The sequence below is a fragment of the Dipodomys spectabilis genome, unplaced genomic scaffold (genome assembly GCF_019054845.1).
Source record: "Dipodomys spectabilis isolate Male_0828 unplaced genomic scaffold, ASM1905484v1 ptg000574l, whole genome shotgun sequence".
Taxonomy (NCBI): Eukaryota; Metazoa; Chordata; class Mammalia; order Rodentia; family Heteromyidae; genus Dipodomys; species Dipodomys spectabilis.
The window spans coordinates 71,611-96,260 of NW_024871251.1; the positions used below are offsets into that span (position 1 = coordinate 71,611).

Sequence of the window (24,650 nt, forward strand, 5' to 3'; positions counted from 1 at the left end):
GAACAAGTAAGGACAGCTTTGGCCACATCCAGCCAGTCCTTAGGGACACACAGGTGATAAGCAATGTCTGGTAATAGGGTCTGGGCCCGAGGAGTTTGGGCCATCCTCCGCCACTGCCTTACGGAGTTCTTCAAGATCCTTAGCTTCCCATGGATACCATTCCAAGGGCCTGTTAGCTCCTGGTGCCATATTGACTGGATACACTTGGGGAAATGAATTCTGTGGCCTAGGGTCCGGGCTCTTGGGTGGTGGCCCTTTCTTTCCAGTGGCGGCCTCCGAGTAGGCTACTTCCCCAGCCCTCAGCCCATCCATGGAAGGTTGGTAGGGGTACAGGTCTTGCAAGTCCCTTTTGCAGGTTGCATAAGGCACCGTGCCTCCCCTCTAATAGGGGGAATAGGGAGGGGGCCTACAACCATCAGCAGCATCTGAGTTAGAGGGAGTAACATTCACCCTTATTTTGACTTCCACTGTGCATGTGTCAGTGTGTTCTCAGTCGAATTTGACCCATTCCTTTTCCTTCTCACTTCCCAAGTCCTCCTGTACTCTTTCTAGGCCTAATGTTTTCTCCTCTTCCTTCTTCTGTGAGATAGCATTACCCATAGTAAGGGTTTCACTTACCCTGAGAGACTGCTTAGCCTCGGCAAGTATCTTTTACCTTTGTGCCCCACTTTAGGCGCCAGATGTCGGGACTTTGTCCATCCCACGAAAGATGGATGGGGCCCGAGGAAAGGTAAGTGCTGACGCTCGCCCATTCCCCAGCATCCCTCAACCCAGGAGATAATCAGATGCAGCAGGGAGTCAAGTCAGGCAGGAAGAAACTCATTTATTAACAGAGCAAGCCCTTTTTAAAGCAAAAAAGAGTGGGAGGCATGGCAGGGGAGGAAGAGGAACCAATCACTGTCAAAGTCACACCCTATCATGCACCTAAGCTTCCACAGGCTGGTTATGCACTGAATGTAAAGCAAATTGGGTTCTGCCCACTCAACTCCCTCTCAGCACCATCTTTGCTGCCCATGTGCTCTACAGTAAATTGGGCTCTGCCCACTCAACTCCCTCTCAGTGCCATCTTTGATGCCCATGTATCCTACAATCAAGGAAAGGATTCTTAAAGGTGTCATAGAGAAAAGATTGATTATTTATAAAGGATATACAGTCAGAATAAATACAGATTCCTTAGCTGATATGGTAAAAAGGAAAAAAGAGGCTTGCATGATAGATGACAAACATTAAAGGCAAACAACTACCAACCGTGAATATGATCCCAAGCCAAACTCTCCTTTATATTTAAAGGATATATAAAAATATTTTATGGGGCTGGGAAGGTGACTAATTGGTAGAACGCTTGCCGTGCGTGCCTGAGGCCCTGGGTTCAATTCCTCAGCACCACATAAGAAAAAAGAAAAAAGCCAGAATCAGTGCTGTGGCTCAAGTGGTAGAGTGCTAGCCTTGAGCTGAAGAGCTGAAGGACAGCACCCAGGCCCAGAGTTCAGGTCTCATGAACACACCACCCCCAAAAAAAATCATGACAAAGAAAACTTGAAACAATTTATCTCCACCAGATCAGCAGGATAGAAGTGAATCAAATGTATCCTACATAGAGAAGATCATGAAGAAAAGAAACTGGTAATATAAGATGTTCCCTACCAGAGAACAAGGTAAATACATTAAGAGTAGATGAGGCACAGCTCCTAAGAGCTCCTAAAAGAACTCACCCAAATATATAAAATTAGTTGGAAAAAAATGAGACATCACAACATAAATTAGCAAAATTGTGAATGTGATAAGAGAGAACTTTGAAAACCATATGCCAATCACCTGGAGAATCTTAGAGAAATTGATGCTTTCCTATAGTTGAATTGAACCAAGAAATGATACATAAGAAGAAATGAAAATTAAATGTCAATAAACAATTTTCCATACCAGAAAAATATAGGACTCAATGGATTTACCATGAAATTAAGGCGTGCATATAACTTACAATACTCAGATCTAACTCTTCAGTGGAATAGAAAGGGAAATGGAATTATCAAACACATTCAATGAAGCTAGAATTAGATTCTTCCTCATATCAGATAGGGACTCACCAAAGAAAGAGAACTATGAACCCAGCACTTTTATAAATATTGATGCAAAAGTTCTTAATAAAATTCTCACCAACCAATTTCAGCAACTATCAAAAAAATCATATCCTATGATGAAACAGTATGCATCCTAGGATCCAATTGGATTCAATATACTTGTCAATAAACATAACGCACACCATCAGCAGAAGCAAGGACAAGAACCACGTGATCATCTATAGGGATGTAGAAATAGCTTTTAACAAGCTCAAATAGCACTTTATGGTTAAAATGTCTGAGAAGTTAGGAACGCATGGAAATTTCCTCAATATAATTTTAAAGTATGTGTATGAAAAAGAGATAATAAGCATGTACCTAATGTGGAAGCATGGAGATACTAAAATTAGGGATGAGAAAAGGATGTCCACTCTCTCTATTATTCTTCAAAATAGTAATGGACTTTCTAGAAGGGCTATAGGTAAGAGAAAAACATAAAGGGAATTTAAATAGGGAAGAAGTAAAACTATCACTTTTCACAGATGAAATGTTCCTGTATTTAAAGGACCCTATAGCTTCCTACCTCAAGTTAGTAAAGGTGATGCTAACCTTCAGCAATGTAGCAGGGTATAAAACCCACAAGAATCAGTACTTTTTCTGTGTTACCAACAATGGGAAGACACAGGCTGAAATCCAAAAAACCACCTCATATGTATTAGCCTCAATATCAAATCAAACCTAAACAAAACAAAACAACAACAATAAAAGTAGGAACTAATTTAACTAAAAATGTGAAGGACCTCTACTGTGAAAACTTTAAAACTCCAAAAAAGGAAATTGAAGGAGATTCAAGGAAATGGAAAGCTTTTCAATGCTCCTTGTTGGAAGAGTTAACATTGTGAAAACTGCAATACTGCCCCCAAACAATTGACAATGCAATACCTATCAAAATCCCAACAATATTCTTCAATGCAGTAGAGAAAGCAATCCAAATTTAATATGGAATTACAAAATTACAGTTGAAACAAAAGGCTTAGAAAGGAACTCATGGGCCTATTGTCATCTTACACACACACACACACACACACACACACACACACACACACACAATGGAATTCTATTCACTCATCAGAAAGTGCCACGCCTACTCCGGTGGAGTCTGCTTAGCTTAGAAAACCTGCATTCAGACCTGAGAATGGGGCTTCACAGAGACCTATCTCTGAGAATGGGACTTCACCGAAGTCTACCTCAGAGAATGGGGCTTCAAAGAGGCCTACCTCTTGGAAAGGCTGGCAAGCCCCTGGGAAAGATGTGTTTCTGTCCCTGTTTTTCTTTTCTTCACTGTATAGGAGTGCCTATTAATCTTTTACTGTTCCTGCTGCTCATTGTGCTTACTCATGCTCAACGTTCCCTTATTCAAGGCTCTTTCTTAAGAGTGTTGACAACTCCAACATCTGATGAGTGTCTTAAAAATATGACTGACTCACCAGAGTTAAGTGCTACCCTGAAAGCCCCTCTTATGGAGGCTAGTAGACAAGTCATAAGTAAATATAAAAGTATTGGGGGTTTCACAATTTCATTTCAGCAGAAAGAATTGTTTGTAAGAGATTTACAAGAAGCTGTAGGCGTGGCTAGAACAGAAAGAATGTATGGCAATTGCTGGGAGAACTACTTAGGAGAAATAACTTCCTGTTACTCTCTTTCATTTACTAAGAGACTTGCTAGATCTAGGCCTCCTTGGTGCTTACTATTAAAGAAGGAACAGGAAAGATCTTATGGGACAGTTAAGGCCTCTATAGAAAAAAGTAATGGTTAATTGGTGATAAACATCGAAACCCATTATATTTCTTAAAAATAGAGGTAAAGCCGGAAACAAGTGCCTATCAGGCAACCAGCTGGTGACCACCCAAGAATGAAGCCCTGCAGCGAGATTGTGTAACCTTTTGCCCTTTCTCATGGAGACTTTTGCTTTAAAAGTTTGTTATCCCCTGCATTAAATCGCACTCAGCATCCACTCCTCTTGTGTGTGAGTTGTCTGTTTGCCATCTCCCCACCTATTCCAGTTCCTCCACTAGCTGTCCTCCGTTGTCCCCACAGAGCCGGTCCGCGGCAAGAAAGGATGACTTTTCACCAGTCTTAAGGAAAATGAAAGGCTTGGGGAAATTACAAAGAGAAAGGAATGAAGACTCAGAGCAATATAGGTTTCATAGATTCATTAATTTATGGTAGTTAGAAGGTGCCAACAAATGTATAAGTAAACATGACAGATTCTACCTCGTCCCACTTAGAATGGCCACTATGAGGAAAACTAAAAATAGCAAATGCTGGCATGGATGTAGCCAAATGGGAACTCTATTACACTGTTGGTGGGGAATTAAACTTTTTAACCTATCTTGAATGAAGTACAGAGTTTCTTCAAAAGACTAAACATAGATCTCTTATGACCCATTAATTCCTCTCATGGGCAGTAATCCAATAAATAACAACCAACTTCACATTAAAGCTACCAGCATAAACATGTTAAGGGCCCAGTCTCAGAGTTCAAGGATGGGACGCAAAGTTACCACTGCTGGTATTTGTTTCCTCAAATATGAAACTTTTGACATAAGATATCAAATCATCCTATTTGCAGCAGCTAGGATAGGACTTAACTGTAGTGGGTGATAAAATGGCTTTTTTGAATGTTAGGAAAAGATGTAGGCAGTCCAAGAAAAGGGAGATTTGTTTTTATTGTTGTTGGTCCAGGGGCTTGAAGTCTGGGCTTGAGCACTGTTCCTGAGCTCTTCAACTCAAGGTGAGGTCTGTACCTCTTGAACCTCAGTGCCACTTCTGGTTTTCTGGTGGTTTAATGGAGATAAGAGCCTCAGGGACTTTCCTGCCCAGGCTGGCTTTCAACAGCAGTCCTCAGATCTCAGTTTCCTGAGTATCTAGGATTACAGCTGTGATCCACTGTCATCAGTTTAAAAATGGGGTGGAGGTTAATAAAAGAAAACTCATCTCTTCACCAGTGTCTAAACCTCAACTATCACTATTAAAACACTTCATCCTCAACTCATTTCATCAGACATTTGTAAATTTTCTCTTTTCCTTCATGTGGGAATACTGCAGTCAATATCAACTCAGTTGTGAGACTGGATCAATTGTATGGTAATTTCTATCACCTAAATCAAGAACACTTACATCAAAACAAATGAAAACCTCATTTGGAATAATTATTTTCTCTTTTTATTACAAATCTGTGATTGATTACTTCATTGGACCTCCTAACAGAGTGATGACTTTTTCTTTCTCTTTAGCAATTGGCTTTCTTCCACATGTGGTCAAATATTTAAGAATTCAAAGAGTTCCATTGATATTTCATTAAGCTGACCTCTAAGAAAATGTGCATTTCTGATATTTGGTCTGCTGTCTTGTCCCTACACACACAGTCATTCTATGATTTATTTGTTCTACAAGGAATTCTATTTTCCAATCTTTGTATTACCAATTTTAGTCTCTTTAATCAGTCTTTCTGACCCACTCTTGGGACTCTCATTTCAGTCTGCATCATAAGAAATATATTAGTTACCAGCTAAATGACTTTCAGCTTTTGTTTTTTGCCTGATTTAATGTAGGCTGTGATAGCAGCCCTGACTGGCTGTGCTCACTGGAGATTTTTGTTTGTTTGTTTTGTTTTGTTTTTAGAGGTCTAGGATTACTATTCAATGTATTAGCTTCTCTGGGCCCCAGTGATCCCCTGGTGTACAGTCAATGTGTTATTCTCCTAAAGATACAAAAACAGCTGGCTAAATTCCTGTTTTATTTGTCTCAAAATGAGGCAATCTGGCATCCTTGCAAATCCATGAATAATCCTCTGTAACCACTTGCAGAAATAGTCTATCAAGATGGCTTTTCAAGGTTGACTGTGAAAAATGTTCATTTCCAACTTACCACCATAAAACTGATCACATCCCTGGGAGGAGAATTTTGGAAGGAATGTTCCCCTTCCTTTCTTTTCTTATGATAGATCAAACCATAATATTCTGCAATTGTGGTCAGCCTGGAGCACATTTTCCCAATAATATTCTGTAGTGTAAAAGAGGATCAACTATAAAAATAAAGGTGAAAATACTTGTCTACTAAGACTGATTCATATCTGTTGCTTATATCTGTTGTTATTTTCATTACTTCAAACACATGGATAATTTATATTGGGATTAGACAAGTTGCAAAGGATTAATGGAATAAACATTCAGTTTACTTTCATATATCCAACATAATACACTTAACCCCTTATGGAAAATTAAATCTAACTGTAGAAACAATGTCAGGAATATAAAATAAGCCTCAATATGTATAATCTGGCACACATAACCCATCATCTACTCAGAAATTCAGTCTCCATAAATATTTATTTTGTAAAATAATAAAAATTTAATTAATGAGTATGACTTTTAATTATCAGCTGAAATACTCCTCATGTATATAATTTAATAGATATCACCTAGACACGTATTTAACATGCATGCAGAAATCAAATTTCCACCATTTAAGCTAGATGAGAGAAGTCATACTCTCGTGTACTGTGTGGTGTGAATTTTACCACAGTGCTGAACCCTTCCACCTAAAACCAAGTGTATTGTGGAATAATCTATTATTTGATGTTAAGATGAGTGCTAAGTGTAGAATACACTTTGAACTAATACATTAATTCACAGAAATGAAACAATAATATATATTATTTAAATTCTAATGCTTCTCAATTTTACAATTCATAAAATATATCATTAAAATTAGCTTCACTTTCTTCTTTTCTATAGCTGCTGAAATTAAAATTATATATTAAGCATTCAATATTAAGAAATCAATAATGAGTAACCTATTATTAAAATGATATACTATTAAACTGTGATTTGAAGTATAGTTCTAACAAATTGTGATGCAAAAAACATTTATTAGAATTATGGGTAATACAAATTAATAAACTCAGAGATGAGAATGGAAACATCACCACGGAAACAAGCAAGATTCAGAACATTATAAGGGAATACTTCTCAAAACTTTATGCTAATAAGTTTGAGAACTTGACAGAAATGGACCTCTTCCTAGCAAATATTGACATGCCAAAACTAAACCAAGATGAGGTAAACTATCTTAACAGGCCCATATCAAGCATTGAAATAGAAACAGCAATAAGAGACCTCCCAGCTAAGAAAAGTCCAGGACCAGAGGGTTTTACAGCGGAATTTTACAAGGCCTTCAAAGCAGAGCTCACACCAATTCTCCTCCAACTCTTCAATGAAATTGAAAGAGAAAGCTCACTACCGAACACATTCTATGAAGCCATCATAACCCTCATCCCAAAACCAGGTAGGGACTCATCAAAGAAAGAGAACTATAGACCCATTTCTTTGATGAACATTGATGCGAAACTTCTCAACAAAATTTTGGCAAATCGACTTCAACAATTCATCCAAAAAATCATACACCACGATCAAACAGGATTCATTTCAGGGATGCAAAGCTGGTTCAATATACGCAAATCAATTAATATTATTCATCACATCAACAGGAGCAAGAATAAGAACCACATGGTTATCTCAATAGACGCAGAAAAAGCATTTGACAAGATCCAACACCCCTTTATGATGAAGGTTTTGGAAAAATTAGGAATCCATGGAACATTCCTCAATACAATAAAGGCTGTATATGACAAACCTACAGCCAGCATTATACTCAATGGTGAAAAACTAAAGCCATTTCCTCTTAACTCAGGAACAAGACAAGGATGCCCACTCTCTCCACTTCTCTTCAATCTAGTATTAGAATGCCTAGCTACAGCAATAAGACAAGATGCAGACATAAAGGGGATCCAAATAGGGAAAGAAGAAATAAAACTCTCCCTCTTTGCAGATGACATGATCTTGTATTTAAAGAATCCCATAGACTCCACTCCCAAATTACTCAAGCTGATTCAAAACTTTGGCACAGTAGCAGGTTATAAAATTAACCCCCAAAAATCAATGGCTTTTCTGTATGCCAACAATGAGAAAAGTGTGGCTGAAATTAGGAAAGCAACTCCATTTGTAATAGCCTCACAAAAAATAAAATACCTAGGAATTAACTTAACTAAAGAAGTGAAGGACCTCTATGATGAAAACTTTAAAATCTTGAAAAAGGAAATCAACACAGAACTTAAAAAATGGCAAAACCTCCCATGCTCCTGGATTGGAAAGATTAACATCGTGAAAATGGCAATACTGCCCAAGGCTATCTACAAATTCAACGCAATACCTATCAAAATTCCACCCTCATTCTTCAAGGAAATAGAAGAGGCAATCCAAAAATTCATATGGAACAATAAAAGACCCCGAATAGCAAAAACGCTCCTCAACGGAAAGAACACTGCTGGAGGAATATCAATACCAAATTTCAAACTCTACTATAAAGCCATAGTAATCAAAACAGCTTGGTATTGGCATAAGAACAGACCTCAGGACCAATGGAATAGAATTGAAAACCAAGAAATGAACCTACAGACCTATAGCCATCTAATCTTCAATAAGGGAGCTAAAACAATAGAATGGAAGACAGACAGCCTCTTCAGTAAATGGTGCTGGCAAAACTGGTTAACTACATGTAGAAAACTAAAGCTAGATCCTTATATATCACCCTGCACCAGAATCAACTCCAAATGGATCAAAGACCTTGAACTCAAAGCAGACACTCTGAAAACATTACAGGATGGAATAGGAGAAACCCTGGGTCTCCTTGGCTCAGGCCGAAATTTTCTGAATAGAGACCCGGAAACACAACAAATCAAAGAAAGGCTGGACAAATGGGATTGTATAAGGTTGCAGAGCTTCTGCAGGGCAAATGACATAGCTAGCAAGATCAATAGAAAGCCCACGGACTGGGAGAAGATCTTTACTAGCCATACAACGGACAAGGGTCTCATATCTAAAATATACTTGGAACTCAAAAAATTAAACCACCCAACAACAAATCCTCAAAGAAACAACTGCCCAATAAGTAAGTGGGCGAAAGACTTAAAGAGAAGCTTCTCTGAAGAAGAAAGAAGGATGGCCAATAGACACATGAAGAAATGTTCAACATCCCTAGCCATAAAAGAAATGCAAATCAAAACAACATTGAGATATCACCTCACTCCAGTTAGAACAGCAAAAATCAAGAACTCTAACAACAACAGATGCTGGAGGGGATGTGGACAGAAAGGAACCTTACTTCATTGTTGGTGGGAATGTAAACTTGTTCAACCACTTTGGAAAGCAGTATGGAGGTTCCTCAAAAGACTCCACATAGAGCTCCCCAACGACCCAGCAATCCCACTTTTGGGCATTTACCCAAATGATCACAAACAAGGCCACACTAAAGCTACCAGCACAACTATGTTTATTGCAGCATTATTTACCATAGCTAAGATATGGAACCAACCCAGATGCCCCTCAGTAGATGAATGGATCAAGAAGATGTGGTATATATACACAATGGAATTCTATGCCTCCATCAGAAAGAATGACATTGCCCCATTTGTTAGGAAATGGAAAGGCTTGGAAAAAATTATATTAAGTGAAGTAAGCCAGGCCCAAAGAAACATAGGTCCCATGGTTTCCCTTATTTGCAATATCTAGTATAGGTATGAGTCAAGCGGAAAAAGTCAGATAATGTGATGTTAGGAAAACAAAACCTCAAATATGTATTTTAATGTTTTTGTTTCTTTCATGCATGTGTTTCTAATGCATTTATAAGATTATTTCTTTGTTGCTTTGTGTGTCCCTCCCCCACAGTGTAACCCCTGCTTTCACTATATTTGATGTCAGTATAACATGTGGAGGAGACGGGGACAAACAAGTCGTTTAAGGATTCAGGTGGACCTGTTGCAACAATGAGAAGTACAAAATGCCATGTCAAAACTAGCTTTACAATGTCGGTGGGGGGGGGGAGGGGGGGTATGATTGGGTGGGAGGGAGGGGGGAGGCTGGGAAGGGAGGTGAAGGGTAAACAAAGGAGGAGGATGCAATGCTTGGTAAGAAATGTATGCATTATCCTGCCCATGTAATTGTAACCCCTCTGTACAGTATGTTCTCAAATAAAATAAAATAAAATTAAAAAAAAAAAAAAGAATTATGGGTAATATTTTTAAAACTTACCAGCTTTTTGTTTCCTAGTTGTGTCATTTGTTTCTCTTCGTCCAAGTCATCTCTCCACCTTGTTTAGTTTTCTATTTTATTGGTTTGCTGATTGTGCATTTTGTTTTCCCTTTTTAGTGATTGACATGAGGCTGAAAATCTGTACGCCAGTTCATTACTTCCTATGATAAAGTAAAATTCCTGTTCTCCACAGCTGTTGTAGTCTTCTTTGTATAGTACAGTATTTCCCCCACTCCCATCTCCTGTATTGCTGCTCTTGAATATTTTATTCTATTTTTTATTTATATTTTATTGTCAAGGTAATTTAAAGCAGGGTTATAGTTATGTAAGTAAGATAATAGATTTATTTCTTTTCTAACTTGTAACCCAGTCCCTCATTTTTCTCCCTCTTCCCTCCCAATGCCCACACCAAGATCATTTCCTACATATTGTCTTGTGAGTATCACTGTTACCTAGGTTCCCCCTTTTTCCTTTGTCTCACCATTTTGTTTTTTCCCTTTCCCTTGCCTAGTTCAGCTCAACATATTTACACTACTCAAGGTATCAAAATCAAATATAGTGTCTGCAGGGGATAAATCATAAGTGGGGAAAAACAAAAAGTTAAAAAGAAATCACATAGTACATTAGAACAACAACCACGAAGAACATGTGTTAGAGTTCATTTCACTTGGAATCACCTTATATGGTCATATCTACATAGCAATTGACCTCTTCTGCTCATCTACTAATATTATCCTTGATGTACACAATCATGATCCCCTATTACCCAGTAATCCCACATCTGGGCATTACCCAAGTGATCACAAACAAGGCCACACTAAATCTACCAGCACAATTATGTTTATCACAATATTATTTACCACAGCTAAGATATGGAATCAATCCAGATGCTCCTCAGTAGATGAATAGATCAAGAAAATGTTACACACACACACATACACACATACATACACATGGAATACTATGCTTCCATCAGAAAGAATGATACCACCTCATTTGTAAGGAAATAGGAGATCGTCGAAAAAAATCACATCAAGTGATGCCAGACTTAAAGAAACATAGGTCCCATGGGTTCCCTTATTAATAATAATTAGTTTATATCAAGGATAATTTCATGTACATTAATTTGGCATTTTGTTCCATGTTGAGCATAAAACATTATTGCTATATTGTTTGTTATTATTTCTGCAAACAGGCAAGTATATGTAAAGAATTACGTTTATCTCATCCATTACTGAAGGAAGAACACCTAAAAGAGAAACCCCTACAAGGAAGACCAACTCCTACATATTTAGCTTCATTCCTATGTAAGGCCAGTGTTGTCCCCTGTATCCTCACGTTATACATTACAACTCTATACTTGGTCATCCTGTATATCCACTATCATCTATATTGTGACCTAAATGCCCGAGCAATATCAGTTGCTTTACTTTTTGAAAAATTTCTCTCTTGCTTAGGTTGGTGTGTGTGTGTGTGTGAGTGTGTGTGTGTGTGGTTTTACAAAGATCAGAAAGCAACATTTTACATCATTTAGATTACATCTTTTAGGTCATTGTAAGTTGTGGCTAATGGGAGAAATCTCTTGCTATTTTAAAGATGAAACAGAAAATTATATTTGTGCATGTGCCACAGTTGCTTTATTAGTCTGTAGTTGAACACATAACTTTGATTTATATCTTGCCTGTTGTGAATAATGTGAATAACAGTGAACTACAGATATATTTACGAGTTACCCAGAAAGAATTAATCATATGATTGGTGGGTCAGATGATATTTCAACTTTGCATTTCTTTAGAAAATTGCATACTACTTTCTACAACGAGAATACTAACCTATATTTTGACCAAGAGTGTAGAAAATTTCCTTTGCTCCACACTCTCACCAACATTATTACCTTTTAAGTTTTTTTTAAAGGGCATGTTTTTACTATGTGCAGTATCCCAGGCTGGCCTTAAGCTGAAATCCTCTTACTCCAATTTCCCAAATGCTTGGAATTACAAGCCTTTACCACCACACCAAGTTCCTTCGAATATTTTTGATACGAGTTATAATAGTTATGTAGTAGTATCATAGTAATTTTGAATTGCATTTCTCTAATGACTTCTGTTCACACAGTATTAAGCCAGCATAGAAGTGATATTAAACACAACTTTTTAAAGCCACTGGTGATTTTCAGGGCATATTGGAAAATATGTCTATTCAGAACTTTTATCGATTTTTAATCAAGTTCCTGTTTATCTCATCTTTAATCTCTCTATACAAAATCAATAATACATTCCAGGTAGTAGAAAGGAAAAAATTGAGCAACACCTAACATTTTTCAATTTTCAATAACATGATATTGCTTAAATCATTTTTGCTTATGCTTGAGACTATATAACTCAATTTAGTGAAGCCTTTTACAAGGCTATATGTATTTAGTTTATTTTACTCTGATTGCTTTTTCCAAAGCCTGTGTGTCTAATTTTCCTTGTTTTCTTTCAGTCTCATGTAGTTCAGATTTCAAACTGAAGAATAAATGGAAAGACGCAACCAAAAAAATAGAGTTCCTCTCATCTGATGATGACTCTACAAGAATGAGGAAAGAGTTCATCCTGCTAAGGACCTATGATAGGTTATCAAAAAGAGAATTCATTCTTCTAGGTCTTCCCTTTCTTTGCAATTTAACTTAAATAATGAAAAACACAATATACTGCTTAGTTACTTTTAGGCTTTATCAATTTTGAACATTTTCATATGGACCTTAGCTCAGTCTACAATTCCTTCATTATTCTGACCCTGATAGTTTAGCACTATCAAGACATAAGATAAGCAGTTTGATTTACAGCATGAGAAGTTATCCACCTGGCTTCCTTGGAAGCACAGCATAGTCAATAGATAACGTTACTTCTGGTGGCTCACTACATGTATTGATTTCTGTAATACATAGCACATTCTGTTTAGTATTAAAAAAAACTGCTGGCTAAACTCAAAGTTCATTAGTAATTTATGTTAAGTATTTCACAAGTTTTATGTCTCTTAGTTCTTAAGAAAACATTTGCTATGATGCTAATGTTATTACCATTTTAGAGTTGAGAAAAATTGTAATTAAAGTCACTAAGTGCATGGCCCAAAGACACACAGTGAGGAAGGAAATGAGTCAAAGTTTCCAAAAGCCTTTCAACAATACAAAAACGGTAGGTGAAATATCTCCATTCTCTTACACTCTCAATTCAATATTCATATTGTCCAATAAATAATAGCATAGCAATTATTGCCCATGGTAATTGTTTTCTGTCACATTTTGTCTTCAACACAGATTGTGTTGGTGACATTGGGTTATCGTGCACAGAGCTGAGCTTATAAATTGAGGTCCAAAGAGAGGCAAATTTCTTCTGTCCCACAGTTCCAGTATTCTTTTAAAAAAGTACTAAAACTTTTAAATACTATCATTTACTCTCTTTTAAGAATCTCAACATGAAATAAATTCACATATAATCACTCCAAAATGCTTTAAAAGTAGGAAATGATAAAACAGTCCCCCCGTGAAGTAAATTTTTTTCTACTTTTAAAATTATTCTGAAAGCATTGTGATGGTTGGTCACACGTGTAATCCTGTTTACTCTGCATATCTACTCAGGACCCTGAGAATTACGGATAAGAGTTGGAAGCCAATCAGGCCAAAAAATTCCTAAGATTATTTTTCCAAAATTTAAATAAACTAGCAAAGGTCCAGGAATGGAGATGTAGCTCATATAGTAGCTCACCAATCTAGAGAGAAAAGGCTTAGCGAGACCATGAAGCCCTGAGTTAAAACTCTGAGCACACCAACATGCAGGCACGAACACACACACACACACACACACACACACACACACACACACTCACACACTTACTCAAAATATCTTTGTGTCAGTCTTTTCCATTAATTTCTTTTTTTTGTTTGTGTGTGTGTGTGTGTGTGTGTGTGTGTTTTAATTGTGAAAATACTGTACAGAGGGGTTACAATTACATGGGCAAGATAATGAGCACATTTCTTATCAAGTATTGTAGCCTCCTCCTTTGTTTCCCCTTCCCATCCCTTCCCAGCCTCCCCCCGGCCCCCCACCCAATCCTCCCCCCATTAATTTCTTTGTTAACAATATTATATGGGTAAAATAAAATAAACTCTTCCATCTCAGAACATTTTCTAATGTTTTTTATTGTAAAAGTACTGTACAGAGGGGTTAAAGTTACATGAGCAAAGTCATGAGTGCATTTCTTATCAAGCATTGTTACCTCCTCCTTTGTTTTTCCCCCCACCATCCCTTCCCCTCCACCTCCACAAGTACACTTCTCATCCCCACACCCCCACACCCCCCAACATGTTGTCTTGTGCATCTCATTGTTACAATGGCTCAACTTTTATCTCTATTTAAGTATTTTGATTTTTCCCTTTCCCCAAATTAGAGAAGTGTATTTTCAGGATGTAGGTGCACCAACATCAAATCCAGTGAAAACAGGGCTTATACTGTGCGGGAGGACCAAATAAAAAACAAAAAAAATCACATTGTACATTATAAATATGTTAGAAACAACAGTAAGAAAGAATAAAAAAAAAAACACTTCTGTCCTTATCTTGGGGTTCATTTAGCTTAACATCATCTTATTTAGTAATATGCATGTAGCTTTTGATCTTTTCTGCTTATCCCAGTTTTCTGCTTATATTATTTATTGCAAGTAAGGGATACCTTACATATATATACATTCCAATCTATATTTATATTTATGTATATAAATATACATATATACAAATATATATATACATATATATGTATGTGTAGTTAGATAGATAGATAGATAGATAGAAAGATAGATAGATAGATAGATAGGAAAATACATACACACACACACACACACACACACACACACACACACCAAATTTTCTTGATTCATTCATTTTCTGAGGGGCATCGGGTTTGGTTCCCTATCTTAGCTATGGTAAATAATGCTGCAATAAACATAGCTGTGCTGGTAGTTATAGTATGGTCTTGTTTGATCATTTGGATGAATGCCCAAAAGTGGGATTGCTGGGTCATAGGGGAGCTCTATGTGGAATCTTTTGAGGAACCGCCATACTTCTTTCCAAGTGCTTGAACAAGTTTTCACTCCCACCAAGAATGGAGTAGGGTTCCCTTCTGTCCACATACCCTCCAGCATCTGTTGTTGTAAAAATGTGGAAATCTTCATGAATTTGCATGTCATCTTTGCGTAGGGGTCATGCTAATTCTCTCTGTATTTTTTCAATTTTAGTGTATGTGTTGCCAAACTGATCACAGAACATTTTTTATACATAAAGTGGAATTGATTTTCCTAAACTAGAAAATTCAACAAAAATAAGTTCAAAAGACTTGTCGTGAAATTTTAGAACCATATATTTCTTATGTAAGCACACATTTAAGAATAAAGTCAAGTTAGATATGTCAAAAACAAAATAATTCCAGATATTTGTTGTTCAAGAGAGGTGTAAGAGTAGAAATTCAATTATTCTATACATGGCACCTGTCATAATGAGCACTGTAGCAAGTGCTAAGGTTTGTTAAAAATTTTATTGTTTTAAATATGTTTAATTTTGGGAATTTGCTTATATATGCCAAAATTAAGACTGTTCGGCAGGTCATAAAACTTTTCCATAAAGTATTTAAGATTTATGGTAGCAGACATATACTACTAAGTATGTACATTTCAGAGTTTATAGAAACTTTACTATGAGAAGTTACAAAGTCTGTGTAAAGAAACAGAGAGAAGAGTTAAGATTTTAACTACACAGTTTCTGTTAAAACTTGAGGGCTTCTTTTATATGTTAGTGAGAAACAAATGATGATATAAGCCATATACAAATGATGAGATGAGCCATAAAGAAAGAGTAACCTTAGTGGGTAACTTTAAAGGCTACCCGTAGCCTACAAAACTATTGTGAAATCATAATCTTAGCCAGTTTTAAATGTACAGGAATATGAGTAAATAGGAAAATCTAATATGTAGAACACTTCAAAAACTGGAAACACTGGTGTTTGGTTTTTATTTTATTAAACATTAATAATTAATTATTGTTTTTCTTTATTTGTAGCATTGTTTTCCTTTTTGTAATAGAATACAACTTTTCATAAATCATCATCAGGAGGTACTTTGAGAATGTTACTGGGATGTCCACACCATTTTTTATTGATGCATGTGAATGTACAAAGAGAAAAATTAAGAACAAAATATTGATTTAAAATTTTCTCAAGTAGAAATCTGAATCAGAAGTGTTGATAAATGTATACACTTAAAATCTTAGTCCTAGGCTGAAGCAGTGTCTTTACAGAATTGAGGCTACAAATGTGAGAGCTGTGTTTTGTTTAGTTTTTTGGTTTGGTTTTTGTTTTTGTGGGGCTTGAACTCTGGAGCCTGAGTGCTGTCCCTCAGCTTTTCAGCTCAAAGATGGTGCTACCACTTGAGCCACAGCACCACTTTTGTCTTTTTCTTCTTCTATGGTGCTGAGGAATCAAACCCAGGACCTCATGCATGCAAGGCAAACACTCTACCACTGAGCCCCCTTCCCAGCTTCTGAAAGACTATGTTTTAAGAAATCATCTAAACAACATTTGCTTTCTGGTTTGGGTTATATAATGAAATATATGAATATCTTTTTACATTTTGGTCATTTTCATACTTCTTTTTATTGTGAAAATAGTGCACAGAGGAGTAACAATTACATGGGTAAGATAATGAGCACATTACCTTTGTTTCCCCTTCCCATCCCTTCGTATCCTCCCCACCGTCCCCCCAACCAAAGTTGTAAAGTTCTTTTTTAGACATAAAGACTTGTACATCTCATTGTTGAAATGGGTCCTCCCCGTATCTCTGTTTTAACGATTTGTTTTTTCCCTTCTCCTCCACATACATCAACTTCATATATAGTGAAAACAGGGGTTATACCATGGGGGAGGGACATACAAAGCAATAAAAACATAATTTTATAAATATGTTAGAATCCATCACATGAAAGATCTCTCTCTCTCTCTCTTTTTTTTGTCAGTTGTGGGACTTGAGCTCTAGGCCTGGCAGCTGTCCCTGAGCAATTCAGCTCAAGGCTCATGCTCTACCACTTGAGCCATAGCTCCACTTGTAGTTTTCTGGTTTTTTTTTTTTTTTTTTGTAATTAAGTGATTACAAAATTTGCCAATTTTCACAGTATTTTGGGATGATGATGCTCATTTAAAGTCACAAACTCATTGTAGCTTTCCTGGAGCAAATTGTCTATCACGGTCTGTAACATATAATGGTGTACACATATACACCATACATGTGATCAGCAGCATGGGGTTATTTAATAGTGGTTCGACCAGAGGAGTGGAAGTTCTTTGTTTCTTCTTTTCTTAAGTCCTTCTGCATGGGTGATCTGCAGGCAGCCTCCTTTTTCTCTGGGACTCCAGCAGCCCCTGCTGCGCTGCTTGCCACCAGTAAGCACTGGAGGTGGAGTCTTCGTGCTTCTCTGTTCTGAAATTCTTTTTCTCTCTTTCTTTTTTGTTATTTTCCACCTCCTGTATTTCTCTGGGTGTTCATCTTTTTGTTTTTGTCGGTCTCTTGGGGAGGTTAAGCTTAGGAACTCTAACTCTCTTTTTGGTTGGGGAGAGCTGTGACGTTTCCCTACTGCCCTGTTGCCATCTTGGTCCCCCCTCCCATTTTCATACTTCTAAATTTATAGTAACTTCAGCCACTTTATCCTTTGCAAAGTCATGAAATAGCTCTGAGAATTTGCTTCTGTGAAGATTGTTTTTGGATTTATTTCTTCTGCTCTCTATCCATTCCCTATTCTCCAGTTAGAATAATTTCAAATAGTAAAAATGGAAAAAGAGAAAAAAATCATGGTGAAAAAACAGAAGTAGAAAATTCACTGGATTTTTCTGACTACTTCAACCAACATGAACTATTGGGGAATACATGTACACCTCATTCCCACTGGTACTCAAAGTCTCTAGTTAGGAAATTCTGATGAAGACAAGGAACTAGATGAAAAAGTGAGGAATGGTATCATTTGCTAGAAAAAAATAGAGAAGTGTCCAAGCAAATTTCTTCATTGGGCTGTTGAAAATAATCGGCTTACTACAGTGCAGAGACTACTTTCCAAAAAGGCCACTCATATGAATACTAGGGATGATGATGAGTATAGCTCTCTTCAGCCAGAAGCCTACAGTAGATACTTAGACATAGTGCTTATATGTGGAATAATACCAGAGTGGCTTCTTTCTTACTGCATCATGATGCAGATACCAATTCCCAAACTAAAGAAGTCTTGACAACCTTGCATCTTGCTGCTGGGAATAGAAATAACAAAGGTACGCTGGATCTGCTTCTATTGAAATATTATATCAAACCAGGTCAAGAACAACTTGGAAGAAGCTGCATTTGATATTGCCAAAAGGTTAAGTATGTATCACCTCTTTGAAGTTGTGGAAGGCTGCAAAAATTTTTCTCCTAAGTCATAAAGTTTTGGTTAAGTTTCTTAAATTTCAAAAATGCCTATCCATCTTTGTGTCCATACAAAATATTTTCACAATACAAAACCACATTAATATCTTACTTTAAATATTCATGGATTCCATGCTATTCTTCCAAGTGAATTGCCTAACTTCGATGTCAAAATGTATTCAAGATTTGTTTGTATACATTTATAATGATTTCTGCAAAGTTTGTGATTTTTATAATCAGAAATAATTTTAACTTATCTGTTGAAATGAGTAATACAGAAACTAAAGATATTTCTGTTGCTTGTCTGAAAAAGGATATTTTAAAGTAATCTGTATTCTGTTTGTATAATATCCATAATCTATTTCATTCTCTCCTAGATATAATACTTTTAATTCTACATTGTTTCATAATATATAGGTTCATTAATAAATGTGTCATTTCAGATAGCATTCGATATAGAAATAGTTTAAGATTCTTTTTTTTCCCCTAGATCCTTATAGTATTTTATTTCTTTGGGATAAATTGAAAATGTTATCTAATTTCAAAAGTTTTTAAAGGTTATGCTATGTAAAGGCCTTTCTAAGGTGATGATTTAATACACTGATGTCAAACTAACTTTCAATTCAATGAATTACATGTATCGTTACAACTGTATTTTTGTAATCAATTTTTAATAACTGTTTTTCATTTCTTGCATCTGAAGAATGAAAAATATGGAATACTACACAAATTTTCCTATCATCCTTGTGCAAGTGCCGTGTTAAACTTTGTATTGCAATTAGGGTAGATTTGCTGTTGAAGCATGTAGTATCCTCTAAATTTAGGTAGTTAATGATGCAATCTTTATACAGGCATATATCCTTGGTTGACTATTTGTAACTAGGAAAACATATTGTTCCTAAAAATGCTATTGATATTACTTCTCTAAAATTCTGTGTATATTGGAAAAAAACTTATATTGTTTGTTCGATTGCTCACATTTGCAATTTTTTTGTCGATGAGTATTTTAAGTCTTTTTCATTTTAGATTTCATCATACTTTGAAGAATTTAAAGCTAGGTCCAAAGGTGATGGCTTTTCAAGGACTTATTTATCAGCTGAGTTAGCTTTGTGGAGCTAAGGATTCAAAGTAAGCCTTGCTTAAGAGCTACTTCTAAACTTCTGCAGCTTAAAAATTCCTATATGAGATCTTATTGGCACAAATGTCTACCTGACCCTTTACCTGTCTTCCATTTAGGAACAGACGAACCAGAATATCTTACCCTGACAGCATAGATTTTCTTACTGGAACAAAACTAATCTTAATTACAAGGGATCATAGAGACAGGAACAGTTCAGATAGAAATGTTTAGGCTAGAAGGTATTTTATCAAAATATAATTGGTTATTATACCTAATATTTCAAAAGTATCTAAAGCCAAGAAGGTGAAAAAATTGTTCATATGCATGATTAACTAATGTCCTGGCCAGTCTACCATCCAACCAGGCAGGAATTTACACTACTGCATTTCTATCACCAAATATTTTCAGAGTTACAAGAGAAGTCTATATGTCTCTCCTCGATATTAGGCCTTAAATTGTTAATGTTTTAATCAAAGTGTTTCCTCTTGCCACTAGGCTGTAAATCTTCAAATGGTAAAGCTTTAGGTCCAACTCTACCAAACACTGAGGTAGAGATAATGAAATAATACATTAAATACTTTAAATAATTTGATACTCTAACCACAACAGAATATTGCAAAACGTGTGCCTTTTTCTTATATATAGTTATACATTTTATATTTATATGTGCTGATATTTTAGTTCACACAGTGAAACTTACTAGAATTAATTGATAATTTGACAAATAAATAGGTATTTATTCCAATAAATGGAATTGGAATATAAATAATTAGGTTTAGAATACATATTAGAATATAAAAATATCAATGCAATATCTTTGGTATAAACTTGTGATACATTCTAATGTTCTTGGTCTTCTGAATTCACATTGCAAAAAAAAATAGTTTTCCTCTAATCTATAAGGGATTTTACGCTGCTACTCTGTTTATTGTTTTAACTCACTGATTTTCTCCATATTTCTGAAGCATTCCTAATGATTATACACAAATTTTGCTGATATGATGTCTACAAGGTATTATTCTTCTGCAGGACCCAAGGGTCCTAGGATCCCAGGTTCCAGTTATCCGCATCATCAGATAACAAGGGCAAGATTTCTCACCTAGGCCCATGCAACATGCCAACAGAAAGTAATTGAAAATCCATCTCAATTTCTCATTTCCTATAGTATTTCAGGACCGCAGCAGTAAGCAATTGTGAAATGCAAGACAACTTAAAATGAAAGATGAGATCACAATATCTGAGAGAAAGTACAGTAATTACAACTTTAAATTTACAGATGCCCAGCCCATATGAGTGAACAAGATCACAAATGTCATAAAATTATTTTTATACCCCTCTTCTAATGATTACTGAAAGATTTCAGTCCAGTATAAGTAGGCCTAAAAATTGTTCTGGGAACGATAGATCCATAATTGGTCTACCAAGGCTAGGAAAACTTTACTTACAGGTCAATCATAATTCAGAAAAACATTAATTGAGAAGATCCTTAATGCTTCAAACTACTGGTACTACAGTAAATCTTGGTTCTGTAGTTTAAAAATGCTATCATTCTCAAGGCAATGATAACCTACCTTTAATCTCCTGAAAATATATTCTTTTTCAAAACTTTTTAAAATCACATTCACCAAAATAACATTTGACAAGTAAATGATACTTAGTGACATTACAAGTTTTACAAGTGTAGGGAGCAAGTTACAATAGAGTTGAATTATTTACCCAGCACTAAAGCCAAACACGTTCAACCATTCATTAAAGTGTAGAAATAGTACCCCCCAATATTTGTTTTGTTTAGTAGGTGCCTTCCAGAAATGTGTTAAATAGATCAACCTCCCATAATTCAAACCCAAACACTAGCTAATAAAGTAAATTTCATCACTTAATAAGGTACATTTTAAAAAGTCACAAATAGTTGCCTTATCATATGTTGTTTTATGTTTTCCCTATCTGTCTAACATAGTATGAAATAAGACTTTAAATCTTGAATATGGGTACTCATCAGAGATGTGACAAATATAAAATCTGTCTTCTATTTCAATCATATTCCTCTATAATAGTAAATTTTAGTTTTCTTCCTTTTCCAAAACTTATAGGTAGTAAAAATATTATCCCATGTCAAATAAAATAATCACAAAACTTTGTACAAATCCATTCATAAAAACTGGTAGCTAGGATGGAGTTCCAGGAAGATGGCGGAGGAGAAGCTGGAATCTGAACAAGCTCTTGCATAGAAAACAGTTTCAGAGTTCCAGTGAACAGTCCCAAGCCAGAGAATCACACCAAGTGTGCCATCACAGGACAGAGAGTTAGTCAAGAGAGGGGAAGCTAAGCAGACACATCTGAGTGCCTGACAGCAGCTGCTGCTGCGGCGGGAGGGTCGCAGCACCGACCACCGCCGCGGGGGCCATACCTGAGACCCAGTCCGGGACGAAGGAGCCAGACGCAGAGGACGAGCGGATTCTACTCAACACCAGCAAGAACCGACAAGGAGCTGACAACTTCATCCTGCACTTTGCAGACCAGAGACTACCCAGGATCCAAGACTCGGCATGAGTAGAAGCCCGACTTCCTCACTCCTTCTCAGGGAGCAGAGGAGGGAAGGCCACCCCTCCCCCCCCAGCACCGGTGATCTCCATCTTGGATACCGACAAAGCTCGGAGGAGCGGCTAGCTCCAGCTCAGGCCTTGGAATAAAACGAGTCATTTAGCAGGTCACAAGAACTTAACGGCGAAGTGACCTCACAGACTCAGTTCCATCCAGGGAAAAGTCACCCAGATCAGGCGCCAGCCATTGGAGTGGCTCTCCTCACCGGGTAACCAGAGCCAGAGGCTGCCCCTCCCTCTAGCAGCCACCACAATCAATTGAAAAACGGAAACCCTGAGAATGGCTCCAGGCTGGGTGCTGTGAGTTTTTTTCACAAAATAGCTCCAGGGAAAAGCTATTGTTTGTTGAAAGGCCTCAACTCTACCCAGAACCTAGCCTCATCACTGCATCCCCCTCTTTTGTGATTCTCAAAGCAGATCACCCTCCCAGTAAACTAACCTGGGAGGGGGATCTCAAAATCTTGGTTAAAGCAGAGCATTTTTCTGCCTGTTCCAACAAACTGAGTTAAGAAACCAATCAAGACACAGGACCTCAAGCTGACCAGAGACTCCAACCAGACTCTGGTTACAGACAAAAGGGAGATACAGGACTCTTCCCACCCCTCCCAAAAAAAAAAAATCAAAGAACTTTTTTTTTTCTTCTTCTTCTTTTCTTTTCTTTTTTTTGTTTTGTTCTTTTTTTTTCGTTTTTTGTTACCTTATATATATAAAAAAATTTTTTTGCTTTTCTAAAACTTTTATTAATCTTTAATTTTTGCCTCTTCTGAAAAAATAATTGGTTTCCATTAACTTTTTTTTTTTTTCTCCTCTTATAATTTTTATTTTAGGAATACGTGAATGTGTGTTTTCCTTTCTTTTCTTGTCTTCTTTCTCTTTTTCTTTCATTCTAAATTATCTTTTTGTTTTTTGTCTAGCTCTACTGAACTTCTGATCTTTTCTTCTCACTTTCCTATCCTTTCCATCTTTTCCTCTTTGTTCTTCTTTATGTGACTTAACTCTTGTCCTGCACATCCTCAGATAAACCCGTAGTTAACCAGTAGACCCTATCCCCCATTGTGTACACACTTAATCCACAAACTTATTACTCAATTCAAAACCTCTGAGACTTAAATTCATTAATAGCAGTACTACCTCTTTATACCTATATAATATTTTAAGCATTTTTTAAAAGTTTTTCACATCTCCTCTATGTCCCTCCCTTTCTCTCAACATATTCATATTCCTCTATAAATAGATGGTCTTTTAATCTCTAAAATAACATTAATTTTTACGTTTCTATTTTTTTTCTGGTCTCTTTTCATTCCCCTTTCCCTTTCTTCTTTTTTTCTCTCTTTCTCTACTTGCAACCTACCCAACCTATTTCCTGCATTGTGATTAGGACATAGTTAACTCTCCCCGTGCCTCCAGACACCTATTTTTTACCCACATCTCTCCCTAACCCTAATAATCTCTGGTTTTCCAAATTCCTCTCTGTGGTTCGAAGCACTTTAACATATAGTTGTTTGATGTAGAATAGATGTATCTGTTGAATTAGATTGTATCTGTAGACTATTGACTGTACAAATGCAAACTTTGGTTGATGGTTGCCTTAAGATAGTGTCCTAACACAAAACTGGTGCTATCTTCATCTCAAATGGGCAGAGTAAGCCGGAAAAACACAAGAAAAATGGCAAATTCGGGTATCTCAATTCCCAATCTTGATAATCAGGGGTTAGAACAGATAATGAATAATCCAGAGGAGAGTTCCCAAACAGCTCTACAAACACTGCTGGCAAACATGATAAATGAAAAGTTTGACAACGTACAAAGGACTCTGTATGAGCGTGATAGGGAGAGAGAGGAGGCATCCCAGAAGTTTATACAGGAATATCATAAGCGTGAGGAAGCTACTCAAAAACTGATACAGGATTTGCGTGAACAACTTGAGAATACTCAAAGAGAAAGGGAGGAATGGCGTGAGCAGGCTGAGAACACTCAAAGAGATCTGCAGGAATCCCACGAACGGGAGGAAGCTAATCAAAGAGTAATACAGGAATTGAGAGACCAGGTAGAGAACACACAAAGATCACTAAAGGCATTCATGGAATCCATTAACAAAGAGCTGAAGGAAGTCAGGGAGACCACAAAGGGAATGCTGAATGGAACCCAACAGAAGGAATGGGAGCCCAAAGAAACCATAACCAATCAACTAAGTGATTTGAGGACAAACACTGAACACCAAATTAAGGAAGTAAAGAAATTCATACAAGAC

At 36.6% G+C, this 24,650-nt stretch overlaps 1 non-coding gene and 1 pseudogene across 1 annotated transcript; both read right to left on the reverse strand.

Annotated features, from left to right (window-relative positions):
• Window positions 1–15,395: 15,395 nt before the first annotated feature.
• LOC122100339 lies at window positions 15,396–15,502 on the reverse strand. The gene has a single exon (XR_006146154.1). It is a non-coding gene; the product is annotated as a U6 spliceosomal RNA (small nuclear RNA).
• Window positions 15,503–19,386: 3,884 nt separating this feature from the next.
• Window positions 19,387–19,483, reverse strand: LOC122100341 (annotated as a pseudogene).
• Window positions 19,484–24,650: the final 5,167 nt, after the last annotated feature.